Consider the following 21,261-nt stretch of genomic DNA (forward strand, 5'->3'; position numbering starts at 1 on the left):
ATACAAGGGGTTAATAACAGAGGTGGTGATTGCAAATAGCTTGACCACTTGTGAGAATGGAGTATAAACAAAAGCAAATTGGAAGCAGGTAGCGAACAGTGTCCATATTAGGCATCCTGGAGGGGGCTAGTCTGATTACAACAATCGCTGCCTGCGTTCTCTTAGTTAGATAAGTGAGCAACATGAAGTGTTTTAAAGCACAGGCCTGCATATTCATCCATCTACCCATCCATCACTCCTGCTTGATCCTCTTCTGCCTCTTATCCATATCTGAAAATACAAAAGCCTCTCATATGGGTGGCTTATCACCCATGTAATGACAAAGTTCAAATGTGAATCCAGCTACAAAGCCCAGAAAGCCATTGAAATCTCCTCTCAAAGGTGCTGGTGGCTACAACAACTACTGTCAGCTTCCAGAGCATCTAGAGCTTGGAAAACCGCTTAAAATAGTCGGGCTGTTGACTGAAAACTGGTTTAACTCTCGCTCTTGGCACCAATGTGAAATCTGGATTATATCATGCCTAGCTTATACATCTTAGTTTATTTGAAGCTTTTATAATCTATACTTTGAAAAAAAAATATTAGCTGCAAGTCTTTGAATATGGGTTTACAAGCTTTGGAAATAGTCAATTGTTCTTCCCTGAGTAGGTTAAGTCATTTATATTGGTACAGTAGAGAACACTGCAACAAATGAATGTCGTTTGATCCGAAATCGTTAACTTGGAGCACAGGCTGAATGATTGGGAAAATTATAGCTGGAAGGTTAATCTCCAACTCAGTCCCAATCATTTTGAGCTTCTAGAGCTGCTCTGTGCTATTTCAACTGTAAAAATCTACTGTGAAAACAATAACTGTATCAAACCTGTGCACCTTAGCTGTGCCTGGGAATGGAAAGCATTCCCAGGTCATGATGCTGCCACTACAATTTGCCCTCTGTCTTGGTGCTTTCAGGATGTTCTCCCATACCCCCACCTCCAGTACTTTGTATAGAGGGCAAATATTTCCATGTTGGCCTCCTCTTACCAGAGCTCCTTGATCTACATTCAAATGTTTATAAAATGTTATGATTGAAAGGGCCAGGGTGATATGTTTGCACCTATAAATACACTGAGCTATAGAAAGTATAAAAAAGGGCAAATAATTTGCAGTTCCGCTGAAGTGACTTTATCATGAAAGAGACCGTTTTGATTTCTTGAACTTTACCTTTTCTCATAACAGCAGTACTTCTAGAACCACTTGCTGCACCTATACCAGCCCCAGAAAAAATCTTCTACACCTGCCTGAACAAAAAGATATGGAGCGGATGTTTTTGATAGAAAGGAGTACATATTTCCATGTAGTTTGCTTTAATTTCAACCACTACAAATAAAAAAAATAGAGTAACAACAAACTCGCCCACGTGCTTATACGCAACCATTCACGCACCCCAGACAATGAGTACAGCACAAAAAAAAAAAAAGAGTCTCGGGGAAGGGCCTCTCATCCAGGGCCTCAGTGTAATTAACTAGAGCAGCAGAGTTTAGGGATTACTCCAGGAGGGGCGGTGAATTAAAGCTCAGCTAATGAGTTGAAGTTTCTTAATTTGTTCTCCCCCGTAATTCCAGAATGGCTTAGCAGTAGCTTTAGTCGCCTCTTTCCGCCGATTAGCACGGCTCGCTCAGTTTGGGTATTTAACAGCAGGGTGGATAGAGAAGAAGATGGGAGTGGCAACAATGGTTATGCTGCTTATGAATTGACTTGTGTCAGGTGAACTACAGAAGACAAGGCATTTACCTTCTTAAGAGATATGGCCTAGTATGAGAAGAATGTGTAGATCATTTTTCCCGGAATTTAAAATTGTGTTAACATTTCTTTCTCATGTTACCAATCCATCTTTTTTCTTGGAAAAAAAGATGGATTGGTAACTGCAAGCTGTATTTCCTTCAGCAATCCTAGTCTGCTTTACTTCTTCTCTGACTTCTTGGAGACAATAGAAAAATAGTCGAAAGGCTGCCAATTAAGGTTAAAATTCTATAAGGGTGGTGGGGAGCAGTCAAGCTTTAAAACCTGACCGGTACAACTCCTGATGTCTTGTAATGGAAATTGACAGTGCTTGTTTCTATTTCTCCAGCATCTCTCGGCCATAAAGCTCGAGAACTAAAATAATGCTGAGGGATTAAAAAAGGTTTGAAAAATATGTTTTTCATTAAGCTTTCTTTGTTAGCTCCTCACAAACTGATTCCTGCAGAGGATATGTGCCATAAGTCTTCCTCTTTTCAATACAATTTAAAAGTAGATTGTTTAGAATATGATATCTTTAAATGTTTTGCCTAAAACAAAAACAACAACCTCAGAAAAAAACACATTCTAATTTCTCTGTCAACCTTTTAGTTAGCCTTCTTAGGAAACTAATGTTTAACATCTCCCATAAAATCCCTAATCAGAATGTAAAAGGGTGAACAAAAAAATTGTTTGCTTTATAGCAATTCACAAGTGTAGTTTTCTTATTTCAATGCTAGTACAGAAAAGAGATGGATGCCAATCAAAAACTGGAAACAATATGTATTGATGATATTTACTAATATCAGGCCTACCCCCTTTGAAAACATAACTACATATACTGTACAGTACAATTCTGACAAACCTTGTTGAAAAAAGGAAAGTTGGAAAAACAGAAGCCAAAATATTATGGCTGCAAAAGTTTGCAAACCCTTTGTTAAAGCAGTTTTTTATTTCATTGCAGTACTTACTATTTTTGTCTAGCAAAGGTCATTTGACAATATTTCACTCTACTTCATCTCTAAATTTGTCAGATGTGAGGGCATCTCCTGTGCACTGGCTTTTTCTCCTTGTACTGCACCACTTGCTTCCAGACAGAGTGAGTTATGGGATCTGTCTTGGCCATTCCATTCCCTGATGAGGTTCTTCTCCATCCTGAACTTTCTACCAGAACCCCTTAAGGCTCTTTGCCAAGATTGACTGGCATTTTAGAACCGTCCATAATTTTTTACATCTTGATTTAAATTGTATTTGGGACTACAGATGTAACCTTGGTTTATTTGTATGGAAGCCAGTGGGAGCCAACATATGTGCCCGCTCAGTTCTAAATGATCTGTTTTCCTAAATATAGATGTATAAGATGTTTTTCTTTTCTTTTCTTCTTTTTATTTTCATCCAATGTAACACATGGCCTAGGCATGCAACATTTTGTTGTCACACGTGCTTTACAGCCAATGCTTACCAAACCTCCTCTCATCTTGTGATACTCAAAGCTTTGTTTTGAAGTTTTGAAGTTTTTGCTTTACCGATACCTTTCAACAGTTAGGTCTTTATAATGCTTTTATCAGGTTGGGAGCAGGTTTTTAGAGGACCCAAATGCAGAGATGGAAGTTGAGGAAGTTTCTTGCAGATTTAATTTTGATCCAAAAGCAAAAAGAAGCAAAGTCCATAAACAAAATACCAAGAACCAAGAGACATCAGGGAAAACAAACGTGTTGAGCAAAGAAATTACAAGAAACCAGCAAACTGTAACGGAAGAGGAGGAGTATATATGCCAAACAGAACAAAGACTGGAGTGACCAACCTATTGGGAGCAGGTGTGGACAGAATTAACCAGAAGGGAGCTAGAGGGAAGGGAAATGACACTAGGGAGCAACAGAGGGTAAATAAGAAGTTCTTAAGAACTCAAATACAACCAGAAAACAACATGAAATGGAAATGAAACCAATGAAAACTCAAAAAGAAAACTTACAGAACAAGAAAATGCAAAACTGTGACAGCTTTAAAAGACATACGTCTCTTAAAGATGTTTTTAATTGAGTTGAAAAGGTTATGAATCGCACATTTCTGAAATATTGATGTTTAGTTTCCACACAATGTAAAATGAAATTTTTTTCATTAGAAGTGCCTTAAAAAGGACAATAGAAATTTTGACATTTTACTTATTCCATTACTATTACAGAAATTATAAAAGGCTTGGTGAATGTAAATGAATTAAAACATATTAATGCTGTAAGTTCATTACATCCACCTTTCTTACATAACTATATTTATTAAACTTTTTTGTTAACTGTAAAAAAATGACTCAGTGATAACAACATAAACCTCTGAAAAGCTCCTAGCAGCATTTGGGCTCTTGTTCTGTCAAAACATCTAATGAAGTGGTTGAAAAGGTCCTGTAGCCAATTAGAGAGCAGCGGCTCAGGAGAGGTTTTTATTGTGGAACCGCATCTCTGCAACATCCTCTGATTATTTTTAGATCTTGCCTCAGAGCAGGGAGGTTTGTGAAAGGTGTGTGAATATGCCCCTGCCTGGGAAATGTCACACCCAAACAGCAATATCAAGTGCTGAATTCGGTCCTAGCCTAAGGAAGAAAGTCAGAACCTCTCTGAGTCTGTGAGCTGAACATGTGCACTCTCATTAGGATCTCTTGTATCAGTAGTGGCAGCGGGGTGGCTGGGGATAGGGGAATTGTGTGGAGGGTGTGTGCAGGGCAGGGGGTGGGGGGCAGAATCTAAAGCGTACGGCTGTCAAATTAGTGGGTAGATGTACCGCTGTAAGCAGGAACGGGATGCCTGACCGATTGGAGTGACGTATGCATCTCATTGGTGGACAGCTTTCATCAGGAAACTCAATTACCATGGCGACAGCCAAGAGACGCAGGATGGGAGAAGTGAGCAAGCTTTTGGCATACTGTGTCATACTGTGTAGGCCCTCATCTTGTTTATGAGGCCACTACTGCTTTTGTTTATAAATGGTGGATTTTCTTTTATCATGAAAGGATATTTTGGTGGCTGTGAAAAGCTTGAAAGGCTAATGATGAGAGTTTAGTTTGTGGAGTCTTTATGCGTCAGTGCTTAATTAATCAGGTCTTTGTTATTTAGTTCTTCAAATGCCGATTGACAGAGTATAATGAGACTCAGAAGTTCACAAAGTCCTCTTTGTGACCTACAATATATGGCTTTCACACATCAACGTGTAAGCAAGTGAGAGGGAAACAGAAACCTCTCAACTTCATATTAAACGGACTCACTTCTTTGCCAGAGGGTTCGAACACTGCTGACCTCCGCTGTGACCACAACCATGTTGGCAGCCGCTGCACTTCACACATACTCCCTCAGGCCTGATCTGTCCACTATCCTTCAGAAACCACGCTACAACCAGACTTATAAAGTGCAGCCTAGGCAAGAAAGAAACAAAACTGAGTGGTGTGTGTTACTTGCTATAGCAAAGACCCCAACTGACAGCTATCTGGCTCTCGAAGGGCTAATATCATCACAGCTGGTAAACCCAGATCTGTGACCGAAGTCACAGGCAGATATGAATCCCCCGCATAGAAGAAAGGAGAATCTGTCTATTTGAAAGAAACATGTAAAAGCACTTCACGTAAAAGATGAATCTGCTGGAAGCAGCTCCACCCTCATCCTTGAAGTAGGTTAAGAATAACTAAATTAACTTCAGCTGTGGTGCTTTTAACCGTGAAAATCTAACATTTTCATAGATGCACTTTTCAAACACAGAAGGTAAAAGTTCAGTGACTAAAGGCTTTGTCACACTAACATAAATTTTTTACCATAATTTTGCTGTTTTGTTATTGCATACATTCCATTGTACTTTTTTAGAAACCTTTTAACACAGACCTAATAGATACACCTTACATGATGTGCATTTATTTGTTTAACAAACCTTTTTTTGTTTGAAATAAATAATTAAGTGTACGTATTTAGTATTAATAAAACATGCTAACTCAACATTTATACTGAGTGCATTTATTTCAAATATATCAAGTTTATTTTTTAATTCCATGAAGGTAATCTGATTATTATGAAATTTCAGCAGTAAAATATGCATTTGAAATGAATAAAATCATTAGTTCAAATTATGAGTATTGTATTGCATGTATGTATTAGCATTAGTTCTAAATACATGGACCTGACAATTATGTGTTTAACATATAAGCTATATTAAACTAATGAATATGCATCATGGAAGATTTAATTCATTTTTTGTCTTAAAATAAAAAAAAAATGAATTGGAATTTGTTAGAAATAAAATTACAAAAACCTAAAGTGTTAAGTAAAATAATTCACAACTATCAACTACATTATGATTTTGTTGCAAATATTAGCACAAAGCAGTGAATAACCTTTGACATTAAAGAACAATTAGGCTTATTTTTTTTTCAAAAGTATTAGGCAAAAAATCCCAAATGGATTTTATTTAGTCTTTTATCTATATTGATTCCTTTAACTTTGACCAACATACTAGTAGTTTCTGATAAGGAAAGGCATCCCCACACTGGATGCTACAATGATTACTGGAATGGCATAATGAGCTGTCAAACACAGCTTTTCCAATTTAGTCAGAACAGCTATACTTTGGTCTTAGCTGATCAGGGAATCATTCTTCACATGATATATTTGCTCTGAATTTGAGCAGCATGTTATGGATATTATTAGGTTGTATCAGAGAAAAGGGGTCTGACAACAAAGACAAACCACACCTTTTAGGTTGTATTGTTGAAAGATTTAATAGCCATAGCTTCTTTTCCTATGTAGTGACTTTCAGCCATAACCTGGGATTAATGTGTTTCATTGTGAGTGGCAGCAACATTTCTCCTCTTCTACACACTTTGCATAATACATTCTTATTATGTATTGGAACTGGCAGTTAATATAAAAGTATCAAAGCCCCATTCTCCAAAGGGTCAACTAAAAGTTTTTTTCTCCCTTTTTTTCCATTTCATTGCACTGTGTTAAACTTGTTATAAGTGGTTTCTCAGGTAATTGCCAACATTCAGTACAGAAGAGCTGACCACAGATGGGTCACTAATAGGAACAAAAGGCTATGTTCATAATGTGTCCCAGTCAGCTCTTTGGTGGAGCGGCGGGATAATGCATGACAACATCTGAACACAGAAGTCTGATAGAAGAACAGCAGAGGAGAGGTCCCATTTTCCATTATAAGGTTTCATAATTTATCAAACAAGCTTAATATTTGAAGAGGGATCCGTCGTACATTTAGATTTTTATCGACAATACACCTCCTTGTAGTCCACTGATTGGTTTCCACAGAGCCCCGAGAAGCAGATGAAAACCAAAGATGAAAGGGTTCATTAGGATACCTGTCAAAATCTGTCAGTCCCCCCGAATCTGGTGTGCACACTCCTCCTTATGATGAATTAATGATTAATCAGGATTTTGTGAAAGGGCTCACTGAGTATTGGGAGAATAATGAGATTATCTTTGATCATTTTTATGTTAGCTCATGTCAGTAATTTGTGGTAAGTCATTTGGAATCAACCACTGAAACTCACCATGTGCTCAAAAGCATCAAACCCGAGGACTCCTCGAAATTCTCCTTAATAAAAAAAAAATGCAAGATGCCTAAATTTCCAGGAAGGTTTCTGTTTTAGCGGGTAGTCATTCAGGCCAGCTCAGACATCTGATCCTAGCTGTGGACAAAACCATTATTATGTCCATGATTGCACTCCCTGTGTGGGAATAAGCAACGCTCTCCTCCCTGACTGTGTGAGCTTAATGCTGTGTGGCAGGTCCGGCACTCCGCTGCCTAAACACATCTGTCATGTTTTGTCATAGTGATGCAGCAACCAGCCAGCTTCCACCTCTGTATCATGGCATGCTGCATCCCAGTCTTGATACATTTGTGTATGTGAGCTTAGAAAATGTGAGGAAGGTTGATGGTGTTCAGTGATGTAACCCAACACCAAACACCTCTAAGGCTTACATTATCCAGAGTGTGTAAACACGATAGAAAAAGCCTGCAAGCGCTAAAACACACAATAAGGAGCAAGCAGCCCTGCTGAAAAATAAATGTGCTAAGTGTACTAAAATTTTGCATACTTTTGTGTACTTGAAGGCACACTAATCATTACTATACTTTAAGTGTGTTTATGATTAGTTAACTTGAAGGATGCTATTTTGGAACAACTAATTTTGTACTAAATATATTTTAATTGTAATTAAATTGTGGACAAGCTCAACTTGAAGTGTATTTAGTGTACTTTGATGTGCTAAAGTGGAACAACTTAAAGTATATTTTGTATACTTTAAGTATATGAGTTTATATGTACTAATATATGCTTAATTAGTCAAATTAAAGTGCACTATGGTTGTATTATAACTACATTAAAAATGATTTGTTAGTGTCTTAAAAATATATAAGCTTTATACTTTTAATATACTCTTACTGTGGTAATAATATGCTTAATTATACTGTTGGCTTATTCCAATTACTAAAAAAGCATACTTTGCAGTTAATAGTAAATATACTTTATCATTACATTGCTATACTACTTTCTACCTTGCACATTCTTGCAAATGTATTAACAGTATACTAAATGCTGAAAGACTTGTGGATATACTTCCGTGCAGATGAAAAAATATACTTTAATGTATTTGAAACATGTCCAAATTATAGTACATTACAAATAATATAACTTGTACTATCTCAGAATGTATAAACATTTACATATCGACGTTAACCATTTTCATTATAAAACTTACAACACATTTTCAAATATTGGTACTTTAGTACACTTTGTAGAAATATGTCAATTTCAGGCAGCAGACCTAAACATTACAAATAAACTTTAAAGAACGCAGAGGAATACTGAACAATGAAAAACAACATTCCTTATTATTGCACCCCTAAACCCTCCCACCATACAAAAACACGCCCACCACACATTATTTTCCTTTTTTTGGCTGAACTGCTCATTGTTACATTTTCGTCTGATGGCCGTGCGCACATCAGAGACACTTGTCTACGGAAACTCCAGAAGAACAGCGTCTGTTAACCAAACAGAGAGATACTGTAAATTCATAGTATTTTTGAGCAGTACATCAGAAAAGTCTGACAAATTGTATCAGTATGATATACCAGGGTCCATAAGTGCACCAGAAAAAAAAATTGTCCATTTCAGTTGAATTTAAATAAATCTGATGCATCAAGTGGTTTTATCAGATCTGATCAAAAAAATTAAACAAAGTAACAACAAAAATTGTCAGAGATCTCAGAAAAGAAAAAAATTATGAATCCGCAGAAAGAAAGGGAAGAAAAATCCTTAAGTTTCCTTGTTTTTCCTACCACCCTCCAGGGAACCGGATGGCATTCACATTGGGAACATTCTGCATCAACATCTCTGGTGGAGTCTAGTCCAGTCCATACAATGAACTGCTCAGCTGTAACAGCAGATTCTGCAACTATGTAAAAAAAAAAACAGCCTGCACACAAATGTGCAGAGCAATTACTTCAATTGGAAAATAAATCATGTAATCACCATAATATAAATTGGTTTTTACCACATTTATACAGACAAAAATATAAAGTAAAATTATCAATTTACATGTGGTTCACTGTCTAAGAAATCATTATGGTCAGTAGTCAATACTTGTATCTGGAAAAAACAATCCAGGACACCTATGAAGGGTTAATTTTACGTTAACCCCTTGTGGGGGTTTTACAGCAACATCACACAAGATGTAGCTAGCTTGAAAGTGCATTTTCTTTTTTAGAAGAGCACATGGGGGGTGTGTTAGCCTCCTTCTCACTGTGCTAATGCATTCAATAAATCAAAAGAGCTAGTAAAATTACATATATTACAAAACATTATATCCTGACTGGTTTTACATCTCAAAAAATATATATATTTCATTCACAGGTTCATGTGAACTCACCAGGATATTCTTCAACACAATAATACAGCAAATCTTCCTGCTCAACCGATTACATCTCCTGTTTCTACAATACAAATATAATAATCAAAATCGCGTTTTATACAGATATCTTAAGATTTCAAAACCAAATGGGAATGTTTTGAAAGTTACCTCTCTCCATGCAGACCAAGGCCTTAAAAGAAAAGCACGCTAGCTCTGAGCAGGGAGGAGCCGTGACTAACTGCTGTGCAGGTGTGGTGCATTCAAAGTCTATGGGAATTCTGATATCAGTACTGAACCAAAAACTCCCCAAGACTAAAATTCTTGGGGAGCTACTACTTTACAGACATCAAGGCCAAACAACCTCCACATATCACTCCTATATGCATGAAGTGCTGTCAGCGACTTTTAAATATGTGCACTCACCAATTGGTCTTGTTTGCAGTAGCCCTGCTTTGATCCATTAAACAATACTAATGAAATGTTCTTTTTTGAACACTTGAGACAATTGTAATGTGTTAAGTTTATTTCTTTTGCATTTGGCCAGTATTAACTTTTCTGTTGCAATGTGGGTTATGCTATTTGTTAGATCATAATGTAGCACTGCACCAGCTTTAAACCACTTGCTTTTCAGCAGAACACACATTTTTGTGCACCTGTACTTTTGAAGTGAACATTTAGTGTTTTGTTCAATGTGGTTTTGTGTGTAAGATGTATTGTATCATATTTCTTTTTCAAAACTTATTAAACATTACATAACAACTGCAATAATTGCTATCTGTGTACTTTACACACAGCACAAAATTGCATAATAGGGTTTAAGTGCATTTTTGTAGTTATACTATTGAACACTTTCCAAAAGAATTACCTGAAGTACAAGCGTATATAACTTCACTTCATAATTAGATTCAAATGTAACTTAAAATGCACTCAAACTTAATATTACAGTGTCGATATTAAAATGTGTACTTTTAAAATATGCTTTCAATGTACGTTACAATGACAACTTTGAGCATACAATTTAAAATATAGCAAAAATATATGTAAAAACAAATTTAAAATAAGTACACTTTAGAAATTACACATAACTTTCACTTAAAGTATACTTTTTTAATAATATATTTCTATAAAGTGTAACATAGTGTAATTATGTTAAAGTGTGTTAAAAGTATTAGCATGAAAGCGTAATGTTAGTATACTTTTTATATATTTACAAAAAGTACAATTTGTCTAAGTACATTTTCAGTAAACTATAGGAAATATGAATATACTTGAAATACAATAAAGCACATTTTTTTTTTACCAGGGAGTCGGAGGCCGAACACATCCAAAACCTTCACAGTCAAACTTATCTTCCCTCCCCGGTCTGCTGTTGGATATCTACCATCTAACTACATGACTAAATAAGCCTGATACATAGCAGGAAGTAGACTGCTTTTTCCCATGTGCCCAACTCCACTGTCCAGAATGCTTTAATAAAGACAAAGTTCCTTAAATCTGTCTTTTAGTCTTTGATACTACATCAAAAGGACAAACTTACCCCAATCTCTTCAGGAAATTTGTAACTGCCCCCCCTAAAAAAACATTAAGGGCTGCTTAAGGGCTCTCACCTATGTGGAACACTTGGTGCATTGCTATTCTCTTTGATTCCATTCTACCTCAAGTTGCTCAGCCAGAATTGATCGTCAACAGGAATTGATTAGATCCAGCCCAGAAAAAATGAAGCAAATCAGCAAGATGTGTGTTGGCTAGCACAGAATGGTGTGCTCATCTCTGTGCTCAGCCTCTTTAGTATTCAAAGTCCGAGGCTGACACAGGCATTAAACGATAAACAAATGCCGAGGGTGAAGTTTAAACTTTTATCTGCTTCTTGTTTTCCTAAGAGGATAAATTCTCTTTCACTTTTGTTGCTGCCATGGAGTGACACACATTGCATAAGGCAGAGAAGAACATTTGAAATGGAAACTCTTAGTCAGAGCCTCAAGTTAAGTAACGAAAGTAGACAGCAACACCGAAACAGAGCCTAACCAGGAAAAACAAATAGATTTTAAAGATAAAAAAAAAATACATGAAAAAGCTTATAACTAAAAACGGTATGTGTTTTATTGGGACCTGAAATAATACAATACACCAGCATAAATAAGAAAAAAAAAACGTGTTGTTGTTTTGAAATTTGGAAGGTCTTGGCTTTGACTAGACCACTTTAGTTATAAATCAGTCACATAATTATGAATGAATCTGAATCATTCTGTCGTAGCCCTCGTACAGTCTTAACTGTAATGCAGGCTAGAACCATTTTAACCTAATAACTCCACTCAGCTTCAGCTTGAACCTTCTTATCTGGGGAGTGTTGGCCTAGTCAATTAGAGCAGTGCGCTTGTGCTCTGAGAGGTTGCAAGTAGGTGGTTTCGACCCCCTCAGCCCTCACTCCGAGTTCCTGAGCAAAACCCTTAACCCCACACTGCTCCCTGGGTGCCACACAATGGCAGCCCACTGCTCCCCAAGGGGATGGGTTAAATACAGAGAGTGAATTTCCCCATTGTGGGACAATAAAGGGATTTACATTTACATTGCCCGTCCTTGCTAAGAAAAAAGTCTCTTAGCCATAATGCTACCAACACCACCATTCACTGCTGCTATAATTTAAAAGCATTTAGAGAATCTATATTTTGTTCAGAAGGATTATATATTTACCCATGAAGTTATAATTTGCAATGTTCATAAACAACTTCTTTTATTATGGCCATCTTTAAACAAATGTTGGACTTTTGGAGGAACGGATTCATATTTGAAATGTTTAAATAGAAATGAAATTGTCCAGTGAGCTGTTTCCAAATGAAATTTCTTTTTGTTTTACACTTGTGTAAACAAAATGGCAAATAAAATTAGTCTAAAGTCTAGTTTTAGAATTTCATTTTTCAGATTCTCCCAAATCGGAAGTCAATCACTACAGCTCCTACAGAGATATCATGAACCTCTTGGTGACTTGTTTTATCAATGCCTTCCTTACCAAGCCTATTGGTTTAGGTGAGGACAATTGACAAAACTAAATATGTTTGAGGGGTGTGAATAATTTTGTTGGACGCTGTAGTTTTTTACTTTAGTTTTTTACTGATTGCCACTGTGTGATTTTAGTTAAATAATCAATTTCAGTGAAAAAAAGTGAATTCCCTGGCTTTGTTCAAACAGCAGACCTTTGCCCGAAAGCCAAAGTAAATCTGCTGGCAATAGTTTGTTTGATCCCTGCAGCATCCATGAGGTCATTCACTTATTGCTTAGAAGCTGGCAGCCTCCACTCAATGCCAAAATCAAGACCAACATCTTTGAGAAAAACTGCATGTGAGTTGACTTAATTCCCCTTTGTCAGTGCAGGCATGTACTGTACAATAGAAAAGCAGCTAAGTTGAAACACTTGTTCCCAGTGGCCAGGATGAGTGACAGGGATGAAGGAATAAAAGCCACTGTCACTCAAGATTCTCTTTCCTGTCATCTGATCTGTGGCGCCTGTCATCACATGCAGCAGACGGTGGGGCACAGGTGGAGCCAAAAGTGGGAGAAACTATGCAGAGAGTTAACTTTGACTGACAGGATGAACAGGACAATTACACTACCTGCCAAGTAGTTTGAGTTCACTAGAGAGGATCACTGAGGAAGACATATATAACTGACTTTATGTATTGTTCCTTTCATTTTATTTCAGTTTAGTTTTCATATGTATATCAAATGCCAATGAAAACCACCATTTAGCAACAAAAGCTGACTCCTAGATATAAATTACTCTTGTAAACTTCATTTAGGGCTTCACGTTAAACAAAAATAATCAGAATACTCATACCAAAAGGAAAGTCAAGTGTCAAGTGTGGGCTGTCCAAACAGCAGGGGGCTAAAATGGCCCATTTCCAGTAACACAAGATGGCAAAGCCAGATGGCCAATTAAATCCCAAAATAACTAATTGTAAATGAAGAAGGAGGTATTAGGGTCTACCTACAGATAAAAAGGTATCCAAATACAGTAAATGTGCAATGCTCCAGATATAATCAAAAGAGAGCCAAAATAAAAAGGCTCTGTACTGAAAGGACCATGTAATAATCCGTTTGAAATATTCCCCAAATTTGAGCAGCAAATATTGGATCTGATTATAGGTGACAGGTAGAGCACATGTTCTGTACTGGGTTCACTCAAGTTTATATGTGTCTGAGAGAAAAGGCTTTGCTAAGGTTTCAAAACAGTAAAATAAATCTAACAAAGAGCTCTTCAAAGCAGTCCCCTGAAAGTGTTGATCTTTGCACTGATGAACACACAAATAGCATCAATTTTGGTAAATGTTTATTTTCAAAAGAACCAAATATGACACCTCAAACAGATTGTATTGACAAGATTGAAAGCAATACTACAGTATTTCTAAAACTTGCTTACTTATTTAAATGAAAAATTTTGAGTTTAAATTTTTTTTATTTGGTTGTTTGTGAAATAAGATATTTTATCATCTCTACACTCCTGGTAGAGCCACCATGTCAAAGATGAATGTTTATTATTTGTTAGTCTCACAGGAGCAGGAGGCACAGTAAGAGATTTAGTAAAAACCCATTACTATCAATTTTATTGAAACATTGAACTTTTGAAAAAACTATAAAATATACACATGTTTACACATTTCACATCTTCCCCATTTAGCTCGGTATTTGGTCGTAATGTCAAGAAGATACACAAGATGTATGGGGAACAGCAATTAAGAACACAAGCACCAGAGCATAAGCTAACCATAGCAGACTGGTAAAGGTTCAGAACTAAAATTACTAAGTCTACATCAGATGTCACCAATAGCATTCATGTATGCAGTAATGAAATTGTCACCCCTAAACTATTAAAAAAGTAATTGTTTTAGTGTCAGATATGGCTAACTAATAATTCATTGTAAAACTCTAGATAGATTTATTCATCTACTATCTTGGATGCTTAGATCGGTACAAAAAAGGAGGAGTCAATTTATATTGACTTAAGAAGTTAGTAGCAATTGGCAAACTTGATCTAGGTGCAACTGGCTGGGCCACTCCACCAACCCACTCTCCAAGGGCCAAAATCACCCTCAAATACAAAAGTTCCCTGACTTGTGTTTCACATTTACCAAACAACTAGAAGGTTTAGTAGCTCTCAGTTTCATGCTTCGGTATCGCTAGGTGGATAAAGCTACTATGTGTGTCACGGCATTGGCTATGTTTGATGAATTTTTACTATTTTTTTTCATTTTAGGTCGCACCTGCTGTTCATCTTTGCAAAGGGTATATCTCTGCTAAAGCAATTTGGAATACGATATTTGAAGTAATCATGTTGAATAGGTTTTCTTGTTACTTAATATCTTTTCAGTTAAACTATAAGACTTATCAGCTGAAGGGCAGAGCTCCACACAATCTCTTTGATATCCAAATAACTAGTTTATTTCCTTTTTATTCTACATATATTTTCACCTAAAGTATTTCATTAGCTGGCATTGCAATGTAGCTTATTTTGGATGCTTTTCCTTTCCTTTCATAGAGAATATACCGAAATGTATTTGACATCTACATTAATCTTTTTTTGCCTTGAAACTTAAAAAGAAAAAAAGTCTTTAAACTTTGTTTTCCTATTCATTATGTTTAGATTTAAAATCCACAGTGATGTTCAGAAAACCATGTCGGCTTTTCCCTCCCTTCATCTTCCTGGATTTCTGGATCCCATCATGAGTGGCCATGTCCCTGTTCTCCTTGTCGCCTTTCCAAAACTGATTATTGGCTTCTCATCCAGACAGAGTCATTTCTGCTAATTAGAACAAACCTTCTAATCTTTAGAGCTGTGAGCTTTGCAATCTATTTTTGGAAAGGCCAATTCTAAAGCAGAGTCACCCAAACATCATTAATTATTGCCTAACCTTTCTGACCACTTTTACCTCTGCATGGCTAGACCGTGGTCTCTGCCAAATAGCAATGAGCAGCCCAAAAAATGATTGCCAACTCCTCAAATAACCCAAATGTGAATGAAACATTTCCACCAGCCACAAATCATTGAACTGGTACATGGCAAACACTGTCATTCTCATGCTGTGTCATTGTCACCTTTCTTTTCTCAGTATTAATGCTGTGGAAGCTCTGCTCTTGCACCTGTGAACCATCATCCTTTTAGGGAGTCTTAAAGAGTGTCTTTAGCTACAGTTGGATAAAATAAGCTGTAACAATGTCATCGAGCACCTACAGTATGTGCATAGGTCTATAGAAGGACAGGGAGCAAAACAAAGAAAGTAAACTAATCAGCAAAACTTTAAAACACCCACGACTGAAAGAAAAACAAGAAATTAAAAGAGGCTGAGGCAGAGAAAAGGAAAAGATGTTGATTGCCTGCACTCACAGCCAAAGGCTGTCCCTATAAAAGCTTGCCCTTTCCTGAGCAGCCTGCCCCTCTCTCTTATGAGCACGCTCATATGCTTTTAACGATGCTCTCCACCATCTCTGCAAGCTCAACCTTCGCCCCCCGGAAGACACTATTCTATTACCCCTCTCCCCGTCAGGGAAAAGCACAAATACTTTTGATGAAGCATGAGCCCACATGTAGAGATCTGCTGGTGTTTTTTGGTTTAGCGAAGCCTTGTGTGCTGGATGGGGTCATTCAGGTAGGGTTTGGAGTGTTTAGTTCATTGAGTGTTATCATGCCAGGGGCATAAGATGATAGCAGGCCGAATTAGAGCCTAAGGATTTGGCTGTCTGGATTACCGCGGGGTCAAGATGCTCAGCAGGACATGCAGAATGACAAAACAAAGGACAGAAAGATTAATGACAAAAGCTCAAAGGCAAAAGATTCCTGCAAAAGTATTCAACTAAACCTTTTCACATATAAAGAAGAACATAAAATATATCCTGTGATCTTTTCACAGGATAGCAGTTTTTCACTGATGTTCTCTAACCAACATGTGAGGTATTCAAAGATTAGGATTGTGGGATTTCACCCCATGAAATCTAACTATTGTAGGTCTATTTTTTGTAGTCTTTCATAATCTAATATAGATTGCATAAAGATAAAGGGAATTAAAAGAAGAAACTTTTATTGAAATTGTTGAAACACACCAAAAATGTTTGAAAAAGCAACTATAAAAATGAAGCCAATAAGAATAAGATAGACTCTTATTATCCCTCAGAGGCTTTCTCAAGTGATCATAATACAGACATAGATTGAACATTTTTAACTAATTTATTCAGAGTTTACACAGATTCTTTTTATAATTACGAACATTCAGTAGGATTCATTATAAAGTAGTAAAGTCCTAGAAATACAAACAGACTCCTTATATCTGACTACCCATTTAAACTATAAACCTGTTGAAGTGCCTCTAGCAGCCAGTTTACTAACACTCCAATTGTCAGCACAAAGGAAATGCAGGTTTCCTTTTTCAAAAATTGTCTGCAGGAATTAATTTGACTGAATTTACAGCTACAGGTGCTGGTCATAAAATTAGAATATCATGAAAAAGTAGATTGATTTTAGTAATTCCATTTAAAAAGTGAAACTTGTATATTATATTCATACATTACATACAAACTCATATATTTCAGATGTTTATTTTGTTAAATTTTGATGATTACAAATGACAACAAATGAAAATCTCAAATTCATCATATCAGAAAATTAGAATATTACTGAAGACCAATAAAAACAAAGGATTTATAGAAATGTTGGCCAACTGAAAAGTATGAACATGAAAAGTATGAGCATGTACAGCACTCAGTATTTAGTTGGGCCCCCTTTGGCCTGTATTACTGCAGCAATGCGGCGTGGCATGGAGTCGATCAGTCTGTGGCACTGCTCAGGTGTTATGATAGCCCAGGTTGCTCTAATAGTGGCTTTTAGCTCTTCTGAATTGTTGGGTCTGGTGTATTGCATCTTCTTCTTCACAATACCCCATAGATTTTCTATGGGGTTAAGGTCAGGAGAGTTTGCTGGCCAATTAAGAACAGGGATACCATGGTCCTTCAACCAGGTACTGGTAGCTTTGGCACTGTGTGCAGGTGCCAAGTCCTGTTGGAAAATGAAATCTGCATCTCCAAAAAGTTGGTCAGCTGCAGGAAGCATGAAGTGCTCTAAAACTTCCTGGTATGTGGCTGCGTTGACCCTGGACCTCAGAAAACACAATGGACCAACACCAGCAGATGACATGGCACCCCAAACCATCACTGACTGTGGAAACTTTACACTGGACTTCAAGCAACGTGGATGAAGTGCCTCTCTTCTTTTCCTCCAGACTCTGGGACCTTGATTTCCAAAGGAAATGCAAAATTTACTTTCATCAGAGAACATGACTTTGGACCACTCACCAGCAGTCCAGTCCTGTTTCTCTTTAGCCCAGGCAAGACGCTTCTGACGCTGTCTGTGGTTCAAGAGTGGCTTGACACAAGGAATGCGACAGCAGAAACCCATGTCTTTCATACGTCTGTGTGTGGTGGTTCTTGAAGCACTCACTCCAGCTGCAGTCCACTCTTTGTGAATCTCCCCCACATTTTTGAATGGGTTTTGTTTCACAATCCTCTCCAGGGTGCGGTTATCTCTCTTGCTTGTACACTTTTTTCGACCACATCTTTTCCTTCCCTTCGCCTCTCTATTAATGTGCTTGGACACTGAGCTCTGTGAACAGCCAGCCTCTTTAGCAATGACCTTTTGTGTCTTGCCCTCCTTGTGCAAGGTGTCGATGGTCGTCTTTTGGACAACTGTCAAGTCAGCAGTCTTCCCCATGATTGTGTAGCCTATAGAACTAGACTGAAAGACCATTTAAAGGCTTTTGCAGGTGGTTTGAGTTAATTAGCTGATTAGAGTGTGGCACCAGGGGCCATCAATTTTGAACCTTTTCACAATATTCTAATTTTCTGATATGATGAATTTGAGATTTTCATTTGTTGTCATTTGTAATCATCAAAATTAAACAAAATAAACATCTGAAATATATGAGTTTGTATGTAATGTATGAATATAATATACAAGTTTCACTTTTTAAATGGAATTACTGAAATCAATCTACTTTTTCATGATATTCTAATTTTATGACCAGCACCTGTATAATGCCATCCCAATAAACAAACTTACTTATGGCAGCATTTCCCTTTAGGGATGTTTTATTTCAGACAAGCCCAAGGAATATGTACAGAACATTATAGACTTAAAATGCTTGTGCAATGTTGACTTCATTACAGCCTTGTGTTCAGTTTAAGCCTCTGTGTGTATGCATGTCATAAAGAGCTTTTTTGTTTTTAGCAAAGACAAAATAAAGCTATTTATTATTTGCATAGCATTTTTAAGTGGTTGATTTGAGAAAATCAGTCAATAGAATTCTGGTAGGTCAAAATTGTGTTAATTTTAAGGATGCTTGTCTTTGAACATTGTATTCACTGCAAGGACGTTTGCAATGGGAGTCATTTGAACCATCGAAAGGCTTGGTAAGCATTTCAAACGACCACTAAATGAACAAGGCTTTTTCTTGAAAGGGTGTTCTCTTCTAGCTTTAGCTTTTGTATTCACATAAAGGTCTTATGAGACAGCTTGTAACATTGCTGCCATCTGCCCTTCTCATTAACCTCTAAGTTGCCCGTATTTTTGCTCCCTCTCTCTTCCGTCGCAGTCTCTTTCTGCTGCTTGTTTAATACAGGCTTAAAAATGTTATGCTCTCTGTTTTATCCAAAATGAAGAAACGGAAAATCCCATAACGACCATGGGTAAATGAAGTCTGTCCTGCTGACCCACTCTGCATAGCCAGCTGAGCATCCCACATTGCCTGCCCACTCTGCAACATATGGAGGCAATGAGCGGCCAATGGTGCTTTAGATCCATCTGAGCCCAACTGACAAACAGAGGCTCCTGGGGCATGAGTTTTCTGAAACTAAACTCCAGATACAGAGCATGGGTGCTTTAAAATAAACTGCTCAAAGAAAAAGTTTTTTTTTTAACCCTCCAGCAGTGCAATAAGCAATTCAAATTATCCAATTTACAAAACCATTTGTGTAGAGATATCTAAAAAAAAAAGAAAGAAAGGAAAATGAGAAGCTTGAGCTGAGTTAATGCAGAGGCTGATGTATACTTCTGATTCTTATAAGAGAACAAGATGAAATTTTAAAACTATTCCTATGTATGTATTTTGACACAACATTCCTTTTCTCTCATGCAAATAAATGAGCAGCAATCATTTCCTCTAATGCTGCTTCTCTCTCTGCCCCAGGGCAAACATTAGTGTCACACTCACATCAATAGAGGCATGCCATAAAAGACACATCAATAACTGGGGATGTCTCAATACATTACTATTCTTTAAAGCTAGGATGAGCATGATTTAATACTATGCACGTTTTTTCCCCCTGCCTGTCATAACTTATCTCTGATGTTCCATTAGCATACAAAGGCATGTTCTAGGTTGTGTAGGAGGGTTGGCTGTGTGTGTGTGTGTAGTAGTGTTGGTGGGTGGGGTGGTGGGGGAGATAGATAGCAGGAAGCCAGTTAGCTCATCTCACTAACCTCCTTTGTGTCTGGAGCTTGCTGCTGAAGCTGAGGATGATAGTTTTTGTGCCTCATTTTGGGAGGCGCTGTCACATTAATCCTGCCCCTGACTAATATAACCCAGAAGCACATGTTTCTACTGCAGGGTGGCTCAGATGGCCCTGGAACTCTGAAGGCATAAGGCTGTAAGACAAACAGCATCTGGCGGGGTGGTAGAGGGTGGGGGGGACTTGGTAAAACGTAGTTGGGCAAAGGTAAAAGTCATTCAGGCAGCTGTGCTTACTCAGCTGACTCTGTGTATATGTGAAGGGAAAGAAAGATGCAGCAAGAATATAAAGTTTGCTTAGACGGGCAGTTTTATTTGGGGGAAATCACTCCATGGCTTTCACAAGAGGACTGAGAAGGCATCTCCTCCTGTTCCATCTGAGTAATGCTGCCTTTTTCCTCTTTTTTTTTTTTGCTTTGCTTGTCATGCTTTCGGGGCTGCAGTTTAAAAGTGCTGCCAGCCTTGGTCTGACAAAAATGCATCTCTATGCAGCGAGCTGCTGCATTGTTGTCTGCCTTCATCCTTCTGAGTATCTCCACTATCTCCATCCCCTTCCAGCTGTCTGTTACCCAAATGGGAAACATCTGAAAACTTGAAGGGAGATAGGATACGCAGACATCCAGTCAACAAGTTATTCATGTTCTCCCAGACTTGCCTCCGTATCCATGAAGAATCTTTTAACCCGATGAAATACAAACAAAACATAAAAAATGAGTACACACCCAAGTCATGAGGGAGCAAAATATGCTTCATAACTCTTCAAATGTTATTTTTGACACTCTCAAGATAAAAATCTTTTTTTTTATTATATCATTCTGATTCCTAGTGTTTACTTTAGATCAACCCAATGGCAGCTTAAGTCAATGGAGTTCAGCCTGTTCCTTTATAAACTGTCTCCATACTTTAAGAATAATTTCCTTCGGATTGTCAACATTTAATTAATTCCCAGAATTGAAATACTTTAAACATTTTAATATTTCGTCCCATCCATCCATCCATCCATCCATCCATCCATCCATCCATCCATCCATCCATCCATCCATCCATCCATCCATCCA

The 21,261-nt window shown here is 37.4% G+C and overlaps 1 protein-coding gene and 1 long non-coding RNA gene across 13 annotated transcripts in view; one reads left to right on the plus strand and one right to left on the minus strand.

Moving 5' to 3' along the window:
- kirrel3b (kirre like nephrin family adhesion molecule 3b) overlaps window positions 1-21,261 on the plus strand; it is a 211,151-nt gene that overhangs the window by 77,378 nt on the left and 112,512 nt on the right. The gene's annotated exons all lie outside the window — the stretch shown is intronic.
- LOC119791034 lies at window positions 8,697-10,649 on the minus strand. The gene is made up of 4 exons (XR_005281795.1): window positions 9,828-10,649; window positions 9,678-9,741; window positions 9,088-9,224; window positions 8,697-8,790 (listed from the first exon to the last, which is right to left on the minus strand). It is a non-coding gene; the product is annotated as an uncharacterized LOC119791034 (long non-coding RNA).

The sequence above is a fragment of the Cyprinodon tularosa genome, unplaced genomic scaffold (genome assembly GCF_016077235.1).
Source record: "Cyprinodon tularosa strain WSP-4 unplaced genomic scaffold, ASM1607723v1 ctg379, whole genome shotgun sequence".
NCBI lineage: Eukaryota > Metazoa > Chordata > Actinopteri > Cyprinodontiformes > Cyprinodontidae > Cyprinodon > Cyprinodon tularosa.